This window comes from Aulostomus chinensis, chromosome 1 (assembly GCF_037954235.1).
Source record: "Aulostomus chinensis isolate RoL2024-O1b breed Wild chromosome 1, RoL_Achi_v1.0, whole genome shotgun sequence".
Classification (NCBI taxonomy): domain Eukaryota; kingdom Metazoa; phylum Chordata; class Actinopteri; order Syngnathiformes; family Aulostomidae; genus Aulostomus; species Aulostomus chinensis.
In genome coordinates, this window is record NC_141320.1 from 11,928,239 (window position 1) to 11,948,670 (window position 20,432).

The following is a 20,432-nucleotide window of genomic DNA, read 5'->3' on the forward strand; positions in this document are numbered from 1 at the left end:
ACTATCACTACATTACTGTTAGCATCATTTTGAGTTGTTGAGCAATTCTCACGACATCACTGTAGCATTAAATTGAGTTCATTAGCAACTCTTACTAAATGACTGTCAGCATCACTTTGAGGTTGTTCGAAACGTTCACTCCATTACTGTTAGCATCATTTTGAGTTCATTAGCAATTCTTACTAAATCACTTTCGAATCATTTTGAGATCATTAGCAATTCTTCTGACATCACTGTCACATTATTTTGAGGTTCGTAGCAACTCTTACTACATTATTGTTGCATTATTTTAAGGTTCGTAGCAACTCTTACTACATTACTGTCAGCATCACTTTGAGTTTATTAGCAACTATCACTACATTAGTGTTTGCATTATTTGAGTTTATGAGCAATTCTCACGACATCACTGTAGCATCATTTTGAGTTCATTAGCAATTCTTACTACATCACTGTCGCATCATTTTGAGATCATTAGCAATTCTTCCGACATCACTGTCGCATTATTTTGAGGTTCATAGCAACTCTTAGTACAAGACTGTCAGCATCACTTTGAGGTTATTCGAAACGTTCACTCCATTACTGTTAGCATCATTTTGAGTTCATGAGCAATTCTTACTACATCACTGTCGCAACATTTTGAGATCTTTAGCAATTCTTCTGACATCACTGTCGCATTATTTTGAGGTTCGTAGAAACTCTTACTACATGACTGTCACCATCACTTTGAGGTTATTTGAAACACTTACTACATTACATTAAGCATCACCGAGTTGATTAGTAACTATCACTACATTACTGTTAGCCTCATTTTGAGTTCATTAGCAATTCTTCCGACATCACTGTCGCAATATTTTGAGGTTCGGAGCAACTTTTATAAATAAATAAAATAAAAATAAAAAAATAAAACAGTAAAACTGAAGAGTGATCACTCAAACCCACAGGCTGAATGGGACATCTCTTAAAAATATTGAACCACTGAGTAAAACCATAGAAGCGCTCCTGTCTAGTCGGTGCTAACAAGTTAGCTGTTGCGTGAGTCCAGCTGTGCTGTCGAGGAATCCTGGTCAAAAGCCTCCACTCATCAAACAGCTGGTGTGTTGGTGGATCTGTGGATCCTGCTGGAAGAAGCAGGGTGGAGCTCTGAATGCTTCCTGTCTCAAAGAGCTTCTCTGTGCAGCTCCCATCAGCTCCTAAAAACAGGAAACCAGCAGATTCACTGTTGAACGGTGGCATTAAAATGTCTCAAAAGCTGTCCTGTCCACCATTTGTTGGTGCAAAGACATTTAAAAACACCAGTTGAACATTTTCCAAAGTTGCTCTCACCTTCTTTCAAACACCTGGAATGATTTCCTCCAAATCAAAAGAAACTGGTAAAAAAACAACAACAAAAACCTCCTGGAGAATCAAACTCCAGCCTCTGCTCCAACTGGACTTGGGACTTCAAATGACCCCCATTCACTGACTGTTGTGCTGTGGGTCTCCTGGACAAACATGGCAGGATCCTCTTGATCTCCAGGAGTTTAAAAGAGCAGCTCTTTTAAAATGGGTTCTGGCTCCGTTCAGGTTTAGAGAGCTGAGACTAAAATCACACATGAATGAAAGAGGGAACCCAAGAAAACAAGTCAGCATGAAAGAGGAGCAGATTTTAAAACTCCTCATCATTTCCACCTCCAGGAGTGAAGCCTCCCAGGACCCAAGAGGCTCCAGCTGGCAGAGCTCTCACTGGTTTCTCCACCATCTCGCTAACGTGAGCTGGAGCATCTGAGAACCAAACAGTGACCCCCTTCATTCCAGAGCCGACTCCACAAACTCTGAGCCCCCACTTTACCCACAGCCAGCAGGCCTCCTCAACACTGCATGACACACGACGACTAAATTTAACACTGAAGCGTCTCATCCAGAGATCTGTGACATGAGTCTGCTGTGGAGGGTCAATCTGTCTGTCCACATTCAGATCATTAACACAGCGACTCCTAAGCACCAGTAGAGCCTGTTCATCGTCCCTGGGTGGGCTCAAACCACCAGCCTCTCGGTTAACAGCCGAGCGCGCTGACCGATTGCGCCACAGAGACTCTGAGGCACCTGCTTTTCATGAAGAGTTTTCAGGCTAAATTTCAGTGTGTGAGGTCCACACTGCACATTTGAGGGACCATGAAGGACAGAGGAGAGTCTGACTGTCATGGTGAAAGCCTTCAGCACTAGAACTGAAACAGCCCCACCATCTTAACCCCCCCAGACCAAACAGGCTTCATCAGAAACAGACACACCTCCTAGAACATCCAGAGATCATCAGTCTGATTAATAGAACATGGCAAACAAACAAGAACATGTTATTGTTTGATCAGAAGCTGAAACAATGTTTCTATGTTTGTCTGTTCTGGTCTGAATGAAAGAGGAGGTTTTCTTGGTCATGTGACGTGGATGAGAGTTCAACTAGAACTTCCTGATTCAACAGGATTTTAGTTTGTTGGGATTTTGTCAAAGACACCAACCAAACCTCTGAGTGGTGCAGATGTCTGCTGCCTCCTCAGAGCAGACTGGAGCTCAGCCTCACTCACCTGTGGGAGCCCCAGCAGAGCCACCATGTGATGGAGTTTCAGTTTAGGATCCAAGGTCCTGGATTGAATTGGTGTTTTGTGTTTTTAGGCCTCCTGGCACCATCAGTGGTAGAGCAGAGTGGTGTAGAGGAAGCGTGCTGGGCCCAGAACCCAGAGGTCGATGGATCAAAACCATCCTGTGCTAAAAGATCAAAATAAAATGAACCTGCATCTTTAGAAATGTGTGTCTGTTAAAAAGAGGTTCATAAGGATTTTGTCTTCCTCCACAATCACCAACCATTGTGAGAGTAAACAACAGTCCACTTTCTGACTGAAGCAAAAGTAGACTTTAAAAGGTTTTTCTGATTCAACATAGCAGCTAAATTTCCATTTCCATTTCCTGAACAGGACAGGTTAAAAAAAAGGGAATGTCATGACTTCCTCTGTATGTTAGAATATGAACGACTAAAAATGTTCATGCCCAGTTTTAAGTTAGAATTAAACTGAAAACACAAAAATCTTCCCTCTTCAATCCTGTCACTCAGTGTTGTAAACTGTTTCAAACAAATTCTACTGTTCAACAGTTCAAGTGTTTCTAATGAAGCTGAATGTTCTCCTCTACTTTCCTCAACTGGGTTTCTTTCATGTCCTCCTGAGATCAAAGACAGAATTCTAGGTACAAATAAAAACACTATCAAAGCCTCCTGATGACATCATCATCAATTCTGTCTTTGATCTGTGTCTGTCCAGCCTGTCCTGAGTGGATCCAACAGTTTCCCATGGGTGACTCTGTCGTGGTCTCTCTCCTCCTGCTGTCTCCAACTCTCAGAGCGCTTCTACTGGTTTCTCTCCATCGTCCCTGTTGCTAGGCAGAGCACTGGTGAGGACTGAGGCCAGTGATGTCATCACCTCCAGCTGAGACCTGCCAGGTGGTCCTGCTTCATTCAACTCTGCTGCCTCTGCCACTGCCCTGACTGGTGAGGCTGACAGCAGGTTCTCTCTCTTCTAAACTCTCTGTTTACAATGGAGGCTGAAATCCTTGTGATTGGTGGTTCAATCATCAGGTCTGTTGAACTCCCAGGAGCCATCACCTGCTGTCTTCCTGGTGCCAAAGTTGTGGACATTATTGAACGTCTCCAGGACTCATCGACCTCCACCCCTCCTGCAGGTTCTCCCTGTTCCTGTGTGGGTTCTCTCTGGTACTCCAGCTTCCTCCCAAAGTCCAAAGACATCAAGAGGGTAGTGGTTACCTGGACACTCTAAATGACTGTGAGTGTGAATGGTTGTCTGTCTGTGTGTGTTGGTCCTGGGATGGACTGGTGACCCATCAAGGGTGAACCCAGGGCTGGACTGGCCATCTGGCCGATGCACATCTTTGGGCCGGCCCATAAATGTCATAATTTTTTTTTCAAAAGTGTATAGTTTTTAATCGACCGTAACGGTATCGGAGACGCGAAACGCGGCCCATTGGTTGATTTTCTTGAAGGACATTGGGCTCGTCCAATGAAATCTCTCAGCTCTCTCTCTTTCTCTTAGTCAAGCCATGCTGTTGCAATGGAAGTGGAGGAGTCAGATCAGACAGTTGGAGACTATTTTAGTCGCCCTTCTTCCACACAGAGGACTGATTTTTTAAAGTTTCATCCTCAACAAGATTCCATAAACCCTGTCGTCCAGAGGCTCTTCGTTAGAACGGACGGCACGACGTGGAAATGGCTGACTTATTGTGGTCAACGTCATGCTTTGTTTTGTTTTGTTTGCCCTGCTTTTAGCAAGCCCAGTGATCCAAGTGTCTTCATTAGAGGCCTGACAGACTGGAGGCATGTGCACCAAAGAGTAGAGGAGCATGAGAGAGGCATGGCACAGAGGCAGTGTGCTGAGGCCTATTTTTGAAACTGCTCCAGAGCAAGACTGGCCACCTCCTTGAGGGAAGACAGCTGACAGGACACCGTGAGCAGGTTAAGAAGCAGGGCTGGACTGGGACCAAAAAATGGCCCTGGCATTTCTCATCCCTGGCAGCCCTCCATGGTTATTTACACAATATGTGTAAGCACACGCCATACCAGAGGATGTATGCGCACATTTTGAAGTTTCAAAAATAAAAATAAAGTGCAGTATTCTACATGGAAGACAGTAACCATGTTAAAAGAGTGATACTCTTTCACTACTCAGAGACCTTCTTCTTCCACTACACGTTCCAACACCTGACGTCTCTTCTTCCCAGTCCAGCCCTGGAAAGAACACGTCGAGTTTTGGAAATTCGGCTGCTTTTCTTTTCTGGAGTCTCTCTTTTTCGGCTCCTCCTTTCTCCTTCCTCTTACTGGGCAACATTCTTCATGGCTTCTGACTGCAAGGCGGCCGCTGAGTGGTGGCACTACAACTGGATGGGTCTGTTTCTCATTTTAACACAAAACAAACTAACCGCTGTTTCTGCGTTTTTACCAGAAATATATATTTTGAAATGCCTGCTCACACCGGCCCATCCGGCTACATCCACCAAACTTTACACACATAATATAATATAGTAATATAATATAATAACCCTGAACACAAGCCCCAAAGCAGTAGTTGTTTTGTTTTTCTTCATAAAGGAGGTGCACAGTCATGACTACGATATCTCTGGCAACAAACATGGAAGGGGCTTTGGGGTCTTGTGTTTCAGCTCTGTAACTTCTGGATGGCTGAAAATGTCAGAATCAGTCCTCTCACTGACATCAACCATTGGTGTGACTTTTGGTGGCTTCAGCTCAAATGAAACCAGGGAAGAGGGGCCAGACTTTGAGGAGCCCCTTAGGGTTAGTGGATGCCCCGGGACCGTGCTTGGGCCCCTTAGCACCTAGATGGCTGAAATTCCCAGCACATGCTACTCTGGGGCATCACACTATGTGTGTAAAGTTTGGTGGATGTAGCCCAAGTACAAACACCAGAACCCAGATTTGATCCTCAATTCTGCTCCAAAAGGCTCTCGGAGTGCAGAAGTCCCAGACCCTGATTTTGCCCAGTTTCACAAGGGGATAGTTTTTTCTCTTTGAACCTAGGAAGTTGAAATTTTAGTGTGTTGTTCTGTCCTCCATAAGGATCACATCTGTGCTGGTTTGACCCCCCTAAGTCCTTTCTGCTGTCCATAAAGGGCGTGGCAAAGTCCAGTAAAGTCTTTAACTTAAGCATCATAACTGGTCAAAGTTGCTCCAAATGAGATGAGCTTTCTGGGAGGAGTTCACACCTCTGCCAGAAACCAATATTTAAAATTTTGAAGCCCCACCTCCTTCCTGAAGCTACTTCCTGTTTGGGAGGGGGTTCTAGAATTATTCCACCAGATTAGGATTTCATAAAGTTTCAGGTCTGTATCCACTGGAGAGGCCAATGAGAGCAAAAGAGCAACAGGGTCAAAGGTCAACAGGCCTCGTGTCTCAGCCAGGCCTCAAAGGGTTAAGTGAGCCTTTTGGAGCTCCTTTGAAAAAAGGCCTGTCACCAATCTTGTTCAGGACCAACATGAAGAAGGATCTTTGGAACATTTTCACATCTTTAAGACCGCCTTGACTCCTTTTTATAGCAGGAGTCACTGAACAGCACAAAGCTGCTATTGCAGCCATCAGGCCTCATTTCTGATCAGTTATTATTGTTGAAACAAAGCTGAATATCAATTATTGATTTTTATTGTCATCATTTTGAACACCTGATAAGAGAAACACAATAAAAACATTTGAAAAGGAAGGATCAGAGTGTTGTTGTACTGCAATACTTTAGTACAGCATCAGAGACACTCAGTTATTGATTGCCTGAATGATTGATTTACCCAGAAGAGGAACAGCTTTGTTGGAGCAGTAAAAATACACACATCAGAACGACAAAGTTACATTGGAAAAGAAACTACATGACATTACCAGCACAACATCTGAAGAACAGTTAGGATCAATTTAACTGGCCAGATAGTTAGGACTTCTTTAATGATATCCTTGATGAACCCAGACATCAGAGTGGTTTGTTCCCCTCAATCATAAATCTGTAAATACAGCGTGAAGTGATGGAACTAAAAGGCCACCTCTGAGTGCAGGAGTGAGCCTCTGTGACGGATGTGACGTCAGCAGACCGCCATTAGTTTGAGTCATTGTTTATATTCTTAATGCTGATTGGTCGATCTATAATGGTGACAAATGGACTTCGTAGGTAGAATAAAAATCCAGAAATTAAATGAATTTGTAGATTGTCTTATTAATCAAAAGATGAAGTATTAAAAATATTTGTTTTTTTTCCTCGAAGTGAGCGACAACTACTGGATTTTCTCACAGAAGACAAACCAAACAAACAAACAAACCAAAGATTATACACAAGAACTGAGCTAAGATTCTGAAAACAAAATGCACCCCGCCTCTCACCCGTAGACGCTGGGATAGCAGTTGAAGAGGCCAGTGACCACGAGGAAAGACAACCTGAGGCTGACGCAGCGCAGAAAAGACATCAGGCAGAACCCCTGAGAGCAGAGCTTGCTAGCATTGGTGAAGGCATGAGACTCAAGCAGGAACTCCAGAACCACTGAGAACAATTAAAGACCAACTTAAAAGAACCATGAGGTAAGAAGTTCCCCCTCAGATGTGATATTGAACACAAAGTCCCAGAAAGTAATAAAGAACTAGAGGAGCAACAATGATCTCCTGGATAAAAGTCAACACAACTGCTAGAGAACAAACTGATGACATCAATGAGTCCCTAAATAAGAGGCCACTTTGATTCTTAAGCCATGATTCAGCGCTCAGACCCTGATAAACCCTCCAGATGAGGGTTGTTCCTGATTGTCTCATGTTTGTATTCCTGCTGACCACTGACCCTGGTAACCCTCCTGATGAAGGTTGTTCCTGATTGTCTCTTGTTTGTATTCCTGCTGACCACTGACCCTGATAAACCCTCCAGATGAAGGTTGTTCCTGATTCTCTCATGTTTGTATTCCTGCTGACCCCTGACCCTGGTAACCCTCCTGATGAAGGTTGTTCCTGATTGTCTCTTGCTTGTCTTCCTGCTGACCCCTGACCCTGGTAACCCTCCTGATGAAGGTTGTTCCTGATTCTCTCATGTTTGTATTCCTGCTGACCCCTGACCCTGGTAACCCTCCTGATGAAGGTTGTTCCTGATTGTCTCTTGTTTGTATTCCTGCTGACCCCTGACCCTGGTAACCCTCCTGATGAAGGTTGTTCCTGATTGTCTCATGTTTGTATTCCTGCTGACCCCTGACCCTGGTAACCCTCCTGATGAAGGTTGTTCCTGATTGTCTCTTGCTTGTCTTCCTGCTGACCCCTGACCCTGGTAACCCTCCTGATGAAGGTTGTTCCTGATTGTCTCTTGTTTGTATTCCTGCTGACCCCTGACCCTGGTAACCCTCCTGATGAAGGTTGTTCCTGATTGTCTCATGTTTGTATTCCTGCTGACCCCTGACCCTGGTAACCCTCCTGATGAAGGTTGTTCCTGATTGTCTCTTGTTTGTATTCCTGCTGACCCCTGACCCTGGTAACCCTCCTGATGAAGGTTGTTCCTGATTGTCTCGTGTTTGTATTCCTGCTGACCCCTGACCCTGGTAACCCTCCTGATGAAGGTTGTTCCTGATTCTCTCATGTTTGTATTCCTGCTGACCCCTGACCCTGGTAACCCTCCTGATGAAGGTTGTTCCTGATTGTCTCATGTTTGTATTCCTGCTGACCCCTGACCCTGGTAACCCTCCTGATGAAGGTTGTTCCTGATTGTCTCTTGCTTGTCTTCCTGCTGACCCCTGACCCTGGTAACCCTCCTGATGAAGGTTGTTCCTGATTGTCTCTTGCTTGTCTTCCTGCTGACCCCTGACCCTGGTAACCCTCCTGATGAAGGTTGTTCCTGATTCTCTCTTGTTTGTATTCCTGCTGACCCCTGACCCTGGTAACCCTCCTGATGAAGGTTGTTCCTGATTCTCTCATGTTTTTATTCCTGCTGACCCCTGACCCTGGTAACCCTCCTGATGAAGGTTGTTCCTGATTCTCTCATGTTTTTATTCCTTCTGACCCCAGACCCTGATAAAACCTCCTGATGCAGGTTTCTGTTTGCTTTTGTAACCCAATCCTGGAATATCCATGTCTCTCTGGGTTCATGTGGAGCAGGGGTTCGAGTGCCATCTCCACCTTATCACCAGATGTTACAGTTGATTGCAACTTTAATTTTGGTTTGTAATTCTAAGATTGTACCACATAAAACACAAAAATACATTCATATGAACAATAATGAACTGGGCCCTTTAAGAAAATAAAGTGTCCTCATGTGAGTTTTCTCACTTTTGTTAACCTTGAAAGTTCGTGGGCTCCAGGTCAGAGTTCTTTCAGATCAAGTGGGGTTTGATCTGTGAGTTCCAAAGCTAATAATCCCTGAGATTGAAAGTAGCAATGAGTGCATTCTTTCTACCGTAAACTGTAGCTGGTGCTAATCCAGATGCCTGGCGTGATCCTACCACAGAGCAGATGGTTCACCTGCTATTCCAGAGCATGTAGACACTGGTGTCTGGAATCAAGCTGGGTGGCTCACCATCTCTGGAATCTACTGGAATCTTGTGGACCGCCCCCACTGATCTAAAGACACAGGCTTCCAGTCTCTGTTGTGATTCATTCAGGACTGATCTCTCTTCTGTTTCTCTGATGTTGAACAACTTTAGACCTGATTAGCAAAGCACTCAGTCCTGCTGAATGCAAGTACTTGTATGAAGATTCTCTCTAGTGGTTCAATTTCTTGAATTCAATTCTTGAATGAATTCACAGTAAAATTATTTTACACTCACACAAAAAAAAATACGCTCAGCATATTTTGACACAATAAGAATACCATTAAATATGAAACTGCTCCTGTTTAACCAACGTGTCAATAAAAATATCAACTATTTCACATGTTTAACATGCTTTAAATCAATAACCTCACCAGTTTTTGGTGAAATCAACATTTTTAGTGTTTTAACTCAGAATAAAATAAATATGCGAATAAATCCCCATTTTTCTCTCTTTGCATAAAATACACCATTTTACATGAAGACTTGTTCTCTAAACAATAACAACAAACATTCCTCACATCAGCACAAAACAGCTGTGTGCTAAGACCAGTAGAAGAAATGTGCATTTTAGGGTGCTCCTACAAACTGAGGTGCTCTTATGGCTCCAATAAACCCTGACAGAAGAATGGAGATTCAGCATAGCACCGCCCCCACAGCGTGAGGCAGCAGCAGCAGCAGCAGCAGCAGCAGCAGATAGCAGCTCATCTACCAACAGTCAAAGGATATCTCTCTGATTTGCATGTGCTCCACTCCTGAAGACGTCAGGGTTCAGACTCCCAGCAGGGTGGAAAGAGTTGGCCGACGTGATGACCGATTATTCTGGTGTCACACTGGCGTCAGGACTCCTCCTGGCTCTGATTAATGTGGTCACTACCTGCGGCGCCACAGAATGGACAGCACATCTGAAATTAGAAAGAAGAGGACAGGCTTGGACGCCTGGGATAGAGGGTTGAATGTAGTATTTGAACGATAATCAGTCTCTAATCTCAGTTTATCTCATCGCTACCAGCAAGCAGGCTCACAATAGACAAGCAAAGGGGCAGCGTGAACATGTTAATAACATGAACGTCCCGTAATGTGAGGCGTTGTACCGTGATATCTTTGAATTAGCATTTTAAGTTAATTTTATGTAAACAGTCAAATAAAATCACATTACCACGCAATGCCGTAACTTGATTTTCTTCCCGCTCTTCTTGGAAACCAAACGTCTGTCAGCCGTCTCGTCTCCTCTCCTACGCGTCTCTGCATTGAGCTGTTGGGCTGAGAGCGCCCCCTGCAGGTTCGGTGCACTTCCGTTGGGGGCAACTGGTTTTGCAGCGTTTTCATTTTGGAGCCGCTTTCTTGGTTCGCTTCCTGTTGTGCTATGCATCGTTTCTCTGTTTGCGGCGCAAAATGTGATGATGCATTTGTTTTTGTTTGTTGCATCACGCTTTTTTCACTTGCACGGCGTTAGTCTTTTTACCACCTCGTGTACATGGAGCCGGTCTGGGCCTACATCTCAGCAGACCCTTGCTACTGCTCTGCGTTGTGTTGAGTGTTGAGTGGGAGAAGGAGACTCAGTGTTTGGTATTCGCCCAAACAGGTGGTGTGATTTATTTCTGCACAGAAATAAATTTGAAAAATGCAGCAGCATTCATCCACCGGACCGGGGGCGCCACCAGAAATTTTGGGCCCCTTGAAAGATTCAAATTTTGCCCCCCAAATCCCCCCCCCCCCCCATCATCATCACTGCATTTTTTGTCAGACTTTTCATTGCCTGTTCATGGACCATGAGTTTGTGTGACTTTAAATAAACGTATAAACTTATTACAAGTTACTTAATTACAAAGCGTGGAAAACTTTCTGAAGTGCTGAATGTTGTGTTGATTTGAACTAAGAATCTGACCAAAACTTGATCATAGACCTGCGACCTAGGGTGTCCTGGTGCCACGTGCACCGGTGGGCATCCTTATGTTCAAACATGGTGTTCGTTAGGGACAAACTGTGACTTGCACAGAAGTCCAATAACTGAACACCACTCTGGTTCAGGTCGGGCCTGCCGTCCCTCCCAATCACACCCCTCCAGGTCACGCTGTCGTTGCCCACGTGAGCGTTGAAGTCTCCCAGTAGGACAATGGAGTCCCCAGCCAGGGCACCATCCAGTACCCTTCCCAAGGACTCCAAAAAGGGTGGGTACTCTGAACTGGTGTTCGGAGCATTCGCGCACACCACCGTCAGGACACGTTCCCCGACCCGAAGGCGCAGGGAAGCAACCCTTTCGTCCACGAGGGTAAACCCCAACGTACAGGCAGAGGGTCGAGGGGCAAAAACATGTGAGACAAGCCCCCAGCACCAGCACCACCCCACCTCTCCCACCAGCTCGTTGAGGTTTCACCACGTTTCAAAATAATGCGTCTCAATGGGGTTCCAGCTTTCACTGAGTGGCTGCCTTTTTTTCTGTCCCAGTCTGTGCAGAGATAAAAGCAATTCCAATCCTTTTTTGTCTTTTCCCTGCCATTTGCTGCCTTTTTGTACTTCAAGTTCATCACCAAAATATTTCCACTACATACAAACAACATGAAGACATCTTCACTTACACTGCTCACACAGTAAAGACTTCAATGCCCAGGTCGAGGCGCCGAGTCTTCTTTGTAGCAAAGTCACAAATTCAATATTTGAAGTCCAGTGAGCGAGCCAATTCCCTTTCAGCTGAAAGTGTTGCAGGACCCTTCAGGCTCTCTTGCCCCATGGTCGACCTGAGGTGACTCAGGATCAGTCTGAGTTCACTGAATGCCCTTCCTCCACCAGCAACCGTAACGGGCAGAGGGCAAAAAAATCCAAAGTGCACACAAACCTCTCCAAAAATGCTCTGGAGTTGCATTTGATAGACTGCATAGAGCAGATCAGGACGAGTGCAGTCAGAAGGGAGAGTGGCAGAATGGACTGCACTGTTTCAGGGATGCAGGCCAGTGAGATGCATTGTAGTGAACTCACACTCAGCCTTCCATGTGTTCCCCTAACAGTCAATAATTTAACTGAACTGTGATAAAGGCTGGAAGTAACACAATAAAGAAATCAACTATAAAGAATGTGTGACAGATTAGACCCACATAGGGATACCCACACGCCTCCAACCCACAAGTTGGGTTTGTGGCAGAGCACTGATGGACCGGGGCCTTAAAAACTAGAATCCTACAGCCTTTATGTACTGCTTAGCTCCTTCTCCAAACCTGGTTCCAGTAGTTTGGGTGGGCGTGTCCTCCTGAAGCTGAATCTGTGCATATTGAAGGCACCCATTAGTCATGAGTTCAGCACCAGCAAAACGTAGTATTTTATCTTGTACTGAGTCCAGTTTATCTCGCAAGTTCACCCACTTCAGCTGTTTGTTCACCGTGACGACAAAGGCAGCGTTTTTAAATGAGAACTGGCACTGCACCGCTCGCTGTAAACTTGTTCTCCTGGTTGGCTCATCGGGCCGCGTTCATCAGAACCCTGTTCTCATTCACGAGCGTTTAGAACTCTCAAGGCCAGTGAGCCTACCTTCTTGGAGAAGAACTGAGGGACCAGTTGTCTGCCTCTTTTCTTCCTCTCTTCTTTCTCCCGTCTTCCTCTTCGTTTGAGCCAACCAGACTTCATTATTACCGCTCGTTTCTCACACCGTCCATCAGCGACTCAGCGGCAGTGAGCGCACACCTGCAGCAGCGGCAGAGTGACGGAGCTCAGAGCGGCATTCGCGGGTTTGAATTGGACTGCACCATTGTGCAAGAGGGGAGGGGGATGACAATGTGATGAAGAACTCAAGAAAAAAGTAATGGAAATCGACAACCATGTTTAATTAGCTCATTTTAAAGTATCTTTTTTTTTTTTTTACTTTACAGCCCCACTGAGGGCCCCTGTCAGTGCTCGGGCCCTTAGAATCGTTCCCATGTACCCCCCCCCCCAGCAGCGCCCATGGTCATGCCATCCATTGGATCACCAGCCCTGTGAAAACCTCTTCATGTTCATGTGTACTTCATTTTACAGAGAATCCAAACGATCTGGTGGCATTTTCAGGGGACACAATGGTGCAGTGGTGAGCACTGCTGCCTCCCAGCAGGAAGGTTCCAGATTGGAGCCCCAGCTGTGTGAGTCTCCATGTTCTCTCTGTTCCTGTGTGGAGTCTCCATGTTCTCCCTGTTCCTGTGTGGTTTCTCTCTGGTACTCCAGCTTCCTCCCACAGTCCAAAGACATCAAGAGGGGACGAGGCTGATTGATACTCTAAATTGACTGTAGGTGTGAATGTGAGTGTGAATGGTTGTCTGTCTCTATGTGTTGGTCCTGTGATGGACTGGTGACCTGTCCAGGGTGAACCACCCTCATGTCCAATGTCAGCTGTGATAGGCTCCACCCCCCCACACAAACCTTGACATATAATCAGTGTAGAAAAGGAAATTTATTGACACTAATGACTAAATCTGTCAGAACTGAACTGGATAGAAACTCTGAGAATTCAGAGGAAAGACCAGGAGGGAGGAACACAATAATAGATAAGAGGAAATGTGGAGTCTGGATTCTTTTCTAGAAGGAGACGGCAATGACAGTCCTGCAGAGTGACATCACTGACATGAATGGATGACTTCAGTCACATGATTGGATGACTTCAGTCATGTGACTGGATGACAGTGTAGATACCAATGTAGAGGTTGGGGAAATAGTCTCTGAGAACCCAGCTTGAAGCCACGCCCTCCTTGTTCTTCAAAAACCCAAACAGCGACCATCAGTCTCCCTCCAATCCTGTACTTGGTTCAGTGTTGCTGTTCCATTTTGCAGCAGCAGGTGTCGCTGTGATACCAGGTTCAGTTCAAGATTCCCAACTCCAGCTCATGTTGGTGACCTCAGTGGCAGATAAAATGGCGCTTCAGTGGATCATGTGATCAACTCATGTGTGTCCTCACTGCTCCACAGGTCTGTCAAATGTTCTGTAAAATAGTTGGACCCAGCAGAGCTGCTAGATTAGGAGTTGATGGAGTCGTTGCAGATACCAGGGTCCAAAGTCCAGCTTGAACCTGGTTTGTGCAGTTCTTTGTCAAGCTAGCAGCCATTCTTTTCACTGCCAAGCTAAAGTGACTTCTGTCAACAAAGGTCAACATACAAAAGGACATTTCTACTGGCAGTTCAAGATTTTGATCAAACTCCTTTTTCAGAGCTGGAACCTTCCTCTTGTGTCAGCTTTCTGTTCCCATCTCTATGGTAACGGTCAGTTTTGACCCACGTCTTCAATCAGCTGTCAAATAAACTAAAACAATTTTCTATCCTCCAAGTTGTTTCCATCTCTTGGTGACCTTGTCAGGCTTCCTTATCCATGGAAATATTGGTTTGAATATTTAGTTGTTGGCCTCTGGACCTTTTTTTAGTCACTAAACCCTCGATTTCAGTTAAAAAAATGGTAAAATTAACCTCAAGAAAATCCTAGAAATGAACCAAAGGTTGTTGTGTTTCCTGACCGTTACTGAGGGTGTTAGAACACATCTCTGACATGGATTGGTTTGATTTAGTATTCATTTTAATATCATTAACTATTGGAACATCCATGGTGTTATGGGTCAGTTTAGACCCTCATATATTTACTTCAAGAAAAAGAGAAAAAAAGTCTCTTTTTCAGCAACAGAACTTTAATACAAACACAAAATGAAAAGCAGAACAAGCCAGAACCCAAAATATGGATTTGGAAGGTGTGACAGTCTAGACCCCACTGTCACTGTTTGTCCCTAACCCACCTCAATAAGTGCACAATTGTTTGGTGGGATAACATGGACAAACCCGGAAACAACCAGCAACATTAAAGGACGTTTATTCAACAAAACCATGCATCAAACAAATCACAACCTTCTCCTTCACCAGGGCTCTGAACTGGATCCTAAAAGAGTCAGGGTGGGGCTGGAGCCTTTCAGTAGGCGTCGAAGGCTACGCCCAAATTGGGGCGAACCATTCCCTGTCCGGAGACAGGGGAACTCGAACAGTACATGGACATGTGAATGGGTTTGGTCAATGAAGGACACTGGACATTTGTTTATTGCAAAGTAGTAGATATATATGGTCACTGAAGGACATGGTGTTTCTTTGCTGTATGTTAAGGTACACAGAACAATTTGGGAAAACAATACAACTCCCCTTAACTGGTCTTTGGTCTGTCTGGTGGGAGGGGCCATGAGAGTATATAAGGGGTGAGAGTGGGCTTACAAGGCAGTCTGCTGTTAACTCTGCTGGGGTGAGGTGCTCATTGCTGAGGTCCAGAGGTGAATATTGTTTCTCAAAAGTTCTATTGTTTCCAAGTTATGATGTTCTTTCTATTGATTAAGATAAGAGTAAACCATGGTTGATATGCGCATTGACTTATTCTTGTTGAAAGTATTGTGACTGCTAAAACACAGAATATGCATATTTGATTTATTCTTGAAAGTGTACTGCTAAAACAGACTGTACATGTTTGATCATCGTTAAATATTTTGATTTGTATCTGAGTTATTATGCTTTTGTTTTGAGCTCGTTATTTCGTTTTGATGATTTTTATTACAGACCTCTGGTCCCTTCTGTATATAGCTGCTTTATTACATTTGTGTATCACAACTGGGGAAATATTGTTACAACTTATGCAACTCTGTTGTGTTTTGCCATCAATGGTTTAATGTCTGGGTCTCACACTACCCATACCCGTGTCTGGGGTGTGACAGAAGGTCAACAAGCAACAACCAGTCAAGCAAATCAAACCAACAGAAACCAGTTACTGGTTCAAAACCAGTAAAAAACAAAAACAGAGGAAAAGTCTACGTGTGTAACAACATACGTGTGTCAAAAACTGACCCACTTCTTTTGCCAACATGAGCCCACAGTGGTGGTGTCTCTAAAGAGGTGGAGCTCTGTCCTTCACCTGCTAGGTTCCAGCAGGCAGCTCAGGTCTAGTTTTCTTCACTGAGCCTCCATGATGAGTTTCCTCTGAGAAGTTCTTGTCCAAGGTCCCAGCTGGTAAAACCATTGTCACCAGTGATACTGGGACCCTGCAGTCCAGTGGTCTTATCAGGACCACACTGGACCTGCCGTCTTTGTTTGTTGTGTTGTTGTGCAGGTCGATGGGAGAACGAGGCTGATGAGAGTCCCTGAAGCTCCCATGACTGGGAGAGGAGCTGCTGGCAGTGTTGCTGACAGTGCACTTCTGACTTCAGGTTTGGCTCTGATTGTTGCTTTATCATATTTTGATCACTGGTCCAGACAGACCCTCACTATTTGATCATTCAGTGAACAACATTTGTTGGTTTGATTTGGTTGAACTAGAGGTTCCTGACAAAGTCAAAAAGCCTTGATACAATAAACAAATTGATGAGGTTCTTTGCTGCATTTAAAACCTCACACAGGAGGAAGGTTAAATCACGTGACCATCACCTTTGTAAGGACAAGGTTTTGTCTTGATGTCATTGTCACTGCCTTTCTACAATTTCATTTAGCAGATGCTTTTGTCCAAAGCGACGTACAACACAAGCAAGAATTTAGACCTAATTAAGGAAAAGTCCAAAGGAAGCGCAAAAGTACTACAGTGGTGACTTGGTCACAGGTACCGCCATCTAGTGGCAGAAGAAGTGTCGCCCCCCCCTTTTTTTTTTTTTTTTTTTTTTTTTAATATAACAGACATACAACACAGTTAGTGCTACATAATCACTAAGTGCTGGGTCTTGGACCCTCTGACTGATTCTACCCCACAGGACAAAGAGGAGAAGAGTCAGGTTAAGTGCCTCGGTGCTCTCTGAACAATTGAGTCTTCAATTGTTTCTTAAAAGTAGAGAGGGACTCAGCAGAACGCACAGAGTTCGGTAGTTCGTTCCACCATTTGGGAACAACAGAAGTGAAGAGTCTGGCTAGGGATTTGGAGCAGCGCTGGGCTGGAAGCACCAGGCGTCTTTCGCATGCAGAGCGTAGTGGGCAAGAAGGAGAGTAGACCTGGATCAGGGATTCCAGGTAGGCTGGAGCCGTTCTTGTGACTGTTTTGTAAGCCAAGAGAAGTGCCTTGAATTTGATCCTGGCTGCCACTGGAAGCCAGTGAAGAGAAACCAGCAGCGGGGTGACATGTGTCCTTTTGGGCTGGTTGAAGACCAGATGTGCTGCTGCATTCTGGATCATCTGCAGAGGCTTGAATGAGCATAAAGGCAGACCTGCCAGAAGAGAGTTGCAGTAGTCAACGCGTGAGATGACAAGAGCCTGAACCAGAATCTGTGTGGTCTGTTGGGTCAGGAAGGGTCTGATCTTCCTGATGTTGTAAAGGGCATAACGGCAAGACCGAGAAACTGAGGCCACATGAACCTGAAAGGTCAGTTGGTCATCAATCATGAAACCCAGGTTTCTGGCTGAGTTTGTGGGTGCAAGTAGGCTCGGGTCAAGTTGGACACTGACGTGAGGCTGAACAGATGGACAAGCTGGAAAGACCATAAGTTCAGGTGGATCCAGAACACAAGGTGGAGGTCAGTCAGGACCCCAGAAGGAGACCAGCATCTGGAAGGTGGAGATGCAAAAATAAACAGTAGTATTTCCACCTCACACTCCTGCATGTATTCAAGTGAACAGGAACACAGATTCATGCTCAACTTCTCCTGTGTGTTCATCCACAGTCACTAAACAACAACAACCAAACAAAGGGGGTTTGCTAGCATGGCTGCTGAGGTAGAAAGGCTCTGTACAAACTGAGTCCTTTTACCATTTCTTTCCTGCTTCTAGCGGTGCTGTCGTCACTTCCTGTGACCGCGGGAGGGAAGGGGTCCCCCTTCAGAATAAGTTTGATATCATTGTTACTTCCTCTTCAACATGCCTTTAGCAGACCAACTCACTGACTAGCTCAGTGAGGTAGTGTGGCTGAGTGGTTCCCTCACCCAGGACGGACAGACGTGCAGTAGATGTTGTTACAGACAAGAAAACAGTTTACAATGCAGAATGTGGGAAACATGGAAATGTTAATAACAGCTGAAGAAGGAAGCTTCTGGTAGGGGAGGCAGGGAGAGCAAGCCAGCTTGATGGGGGACTGGATGGCAGACTGGTTCATGGAAGGGGAGCGCAGGCCGGTGTAACAGTAGGGAATAAGAGGGGGGGGGGCGATGCAGGCGGCGGTTGGGGCTCTGGTGGATCTGTGGAAACACAGAGACTGCGAGAAACCAAGGCCAAACTACAAAGTGCAACAAGTAATGGTAATGACAGTTCCAAAAGTGTGCAGGGAGGAGAGGAGGAGAGAGGGGGAGAGGAGAGGAGAGGAGGGAAGGGCTCCATGTAACCTGACGTGTCCCCCAGCAGTCTAAGCCTATAGCAACATAGCTATCAATGGTTCAGAGCTACCTGAACCAGTCCTAACTGAAGGCTCTGTCATAGAGGAAGGTCTTAAGCCTGGACTTAAACGTAGTTAAAGTGTCTGCCTCTCTGACCCATGGAGAGATGCTGGTTCCACAGTAAAGGAGCCCGGTAACTAAAGGCTCTACCTCCCAGTCTGTTTTTATTGATACTGGGAGTCACTAAAAGACCTGCATTCTGGGAGCGGAGTGCTCTGGTAGGACAGTAGGGACTAATGAGCTCTTTCAAATAGGATGGAGCTTTATCATTGAGAGCCTTATAAGTTAGCAGAAGGACTTTGAAGTCGATTCTAGATCCTACAGGAAGCCAGTGGAGAGATGTGTTCTCTCTTCTTAACTCCCGTCAAAACCCTCGCTGCAGCGTTCTGGACCAGCTGGAGACTCTTTAGAGAGTATTTAGGACATCCTGACAGGAGAGAGTTGCAGTAGTCCAGCCGAGAAGTGATAAATGCATGCACCAGTTTTTCAGCATCACTCTGGGAAAGGATCTTCCTAATCTTAGCGATACTTCGCAGATGGAAGAAGGCGGTCCTAGTCACATGCTTTATGTGGGAGCTGAAGGAAAGGTCCTGGTCAAAAATGACTCCAAGGTTCCTTGCAGTTGTACTCGGAGTTAGGGTGATGCCATCTAGAGTAGTGATCCGATTCAAGAGTGTGTCCCTGTGGTGTTTAGGTCCAAAAATGATTACCTCAGTTTTATCTGAATTGAGCATTAAGAAGTTACAAGACATCCAGGATTTAATGTCTTTCAGGCAGTCTTGCAGATGAGTAAACTGGCTTGTGTCGTCTGGCTCCATCGACAAGTAAAGTTGTGTGTCATCTGCATAACAGTGGAAGTTGATCGAGTGCTTCCGGATTATGTCACCTAATGGGAGCATGTAAAGAATGAAGAGCATCGGTCCTAAAACTGAACCCTGTGGTACACCATATGTAACTCTGCTGTACTCTGAATAGTCATTATTAACATGAACAAACTGAAACCTGTCAGATAAGTAGGACTTAAACCATTTTAGGGCAGTTCCTTTAATCCCAATGTCATGATCTAGTCTCTGTAGCAGGATGCTGTGGTCGATGGTGTCAAATGCAGCACTGAGGTCCAAAAGGACAAGCACAGAGACAAGACCTCTGTCTGAAGCTATAAGAAGATCATTAGAGACTCTGACCAGTGCTGTTTCAGTGCTATGGTGTTCCCTGAATCCAGATTGGAAGGCTTCAAAGAGCTCGTTGCTGTGCAGATGTTCATGTAGCTGCTCCAGGGCAACCTTCTCAAGGATCTTGGAGATGTAGGGGAGGTTGGATATTGGCCTATAGTTGGCTAACACATCTGGGTCAAGAGAAGGTTTTTTAAGTAAACGGTTGATGACAGCCTGTGGCACATAACCTGTGACTAAGGAAAGATTAATTTGGTTCAATATAGAAGTGTTGACTAGAGGGAAGGCATCCTTAAGGAGGCTTGTTGGGATGGGATCCAGCAGACAAGTGGCTGACTTGGAGGAACCGACTGCAGAAGTTAATTCTGGCAGGTCGATGGGGGAGAAGCTGTCCAAGTATGCACCAAGTCTGGGAGGTGCTTCTATGGGGACTGTAGTTTGTCCTCCATTACTGGCAATCTTCGTTCTAATATTCACAATCTTTTCAGTAAAGAAAGAAAGGAAGTCGTTACTGCTGAGAGTTGGGGGGATGCATGGCTCAACAGCACTATGGTTCTTGGTGAGCCTGCCCACGGTGCTGAAGAGGAACCTGGGGTTGTTCTTATTCTTTTCTATCAGGGACGAGTAGTAAACGCTTCTGGCATTACGGAGTTCTTTTTTATATATTAATAAACTCTCCTTCCAGGCTTGGTGGACTTCCTCGTGCTGGCTGGAATGTGTCTTCCTTTCCAGTTGTCTGGTCTTCTGTTTTAAGGCACGCAGCTCTGGGCTGTACCAGGGAACTATTCTTTTCTGGTTGATAAACTTCTTCTTCAGGGGAGCTACGGCATCAAGTGTCCCAAGGAGTGCTGCTGCA

At 45.2% G+C, this 20,432-nt stretch overlaps 1 non-coding gene across 1 annotated transcript; it reads right to left on the reverse strand.

Annotated features, from left to right (window-relative positions):
• Positions 1-1,998: 1,998 nt before the first annotated feature.
• Positions 1,999-2,072, reverse strand: trnan-guu (transfer RNA asparagine (anticodon GUU)). The gene has a single exon. It is a non-coding gene; the product is annotated as a tRNA-Asn (tRNA).
• Positions 2,073-20,432: the final 18,360 nt, after the last annotated feature.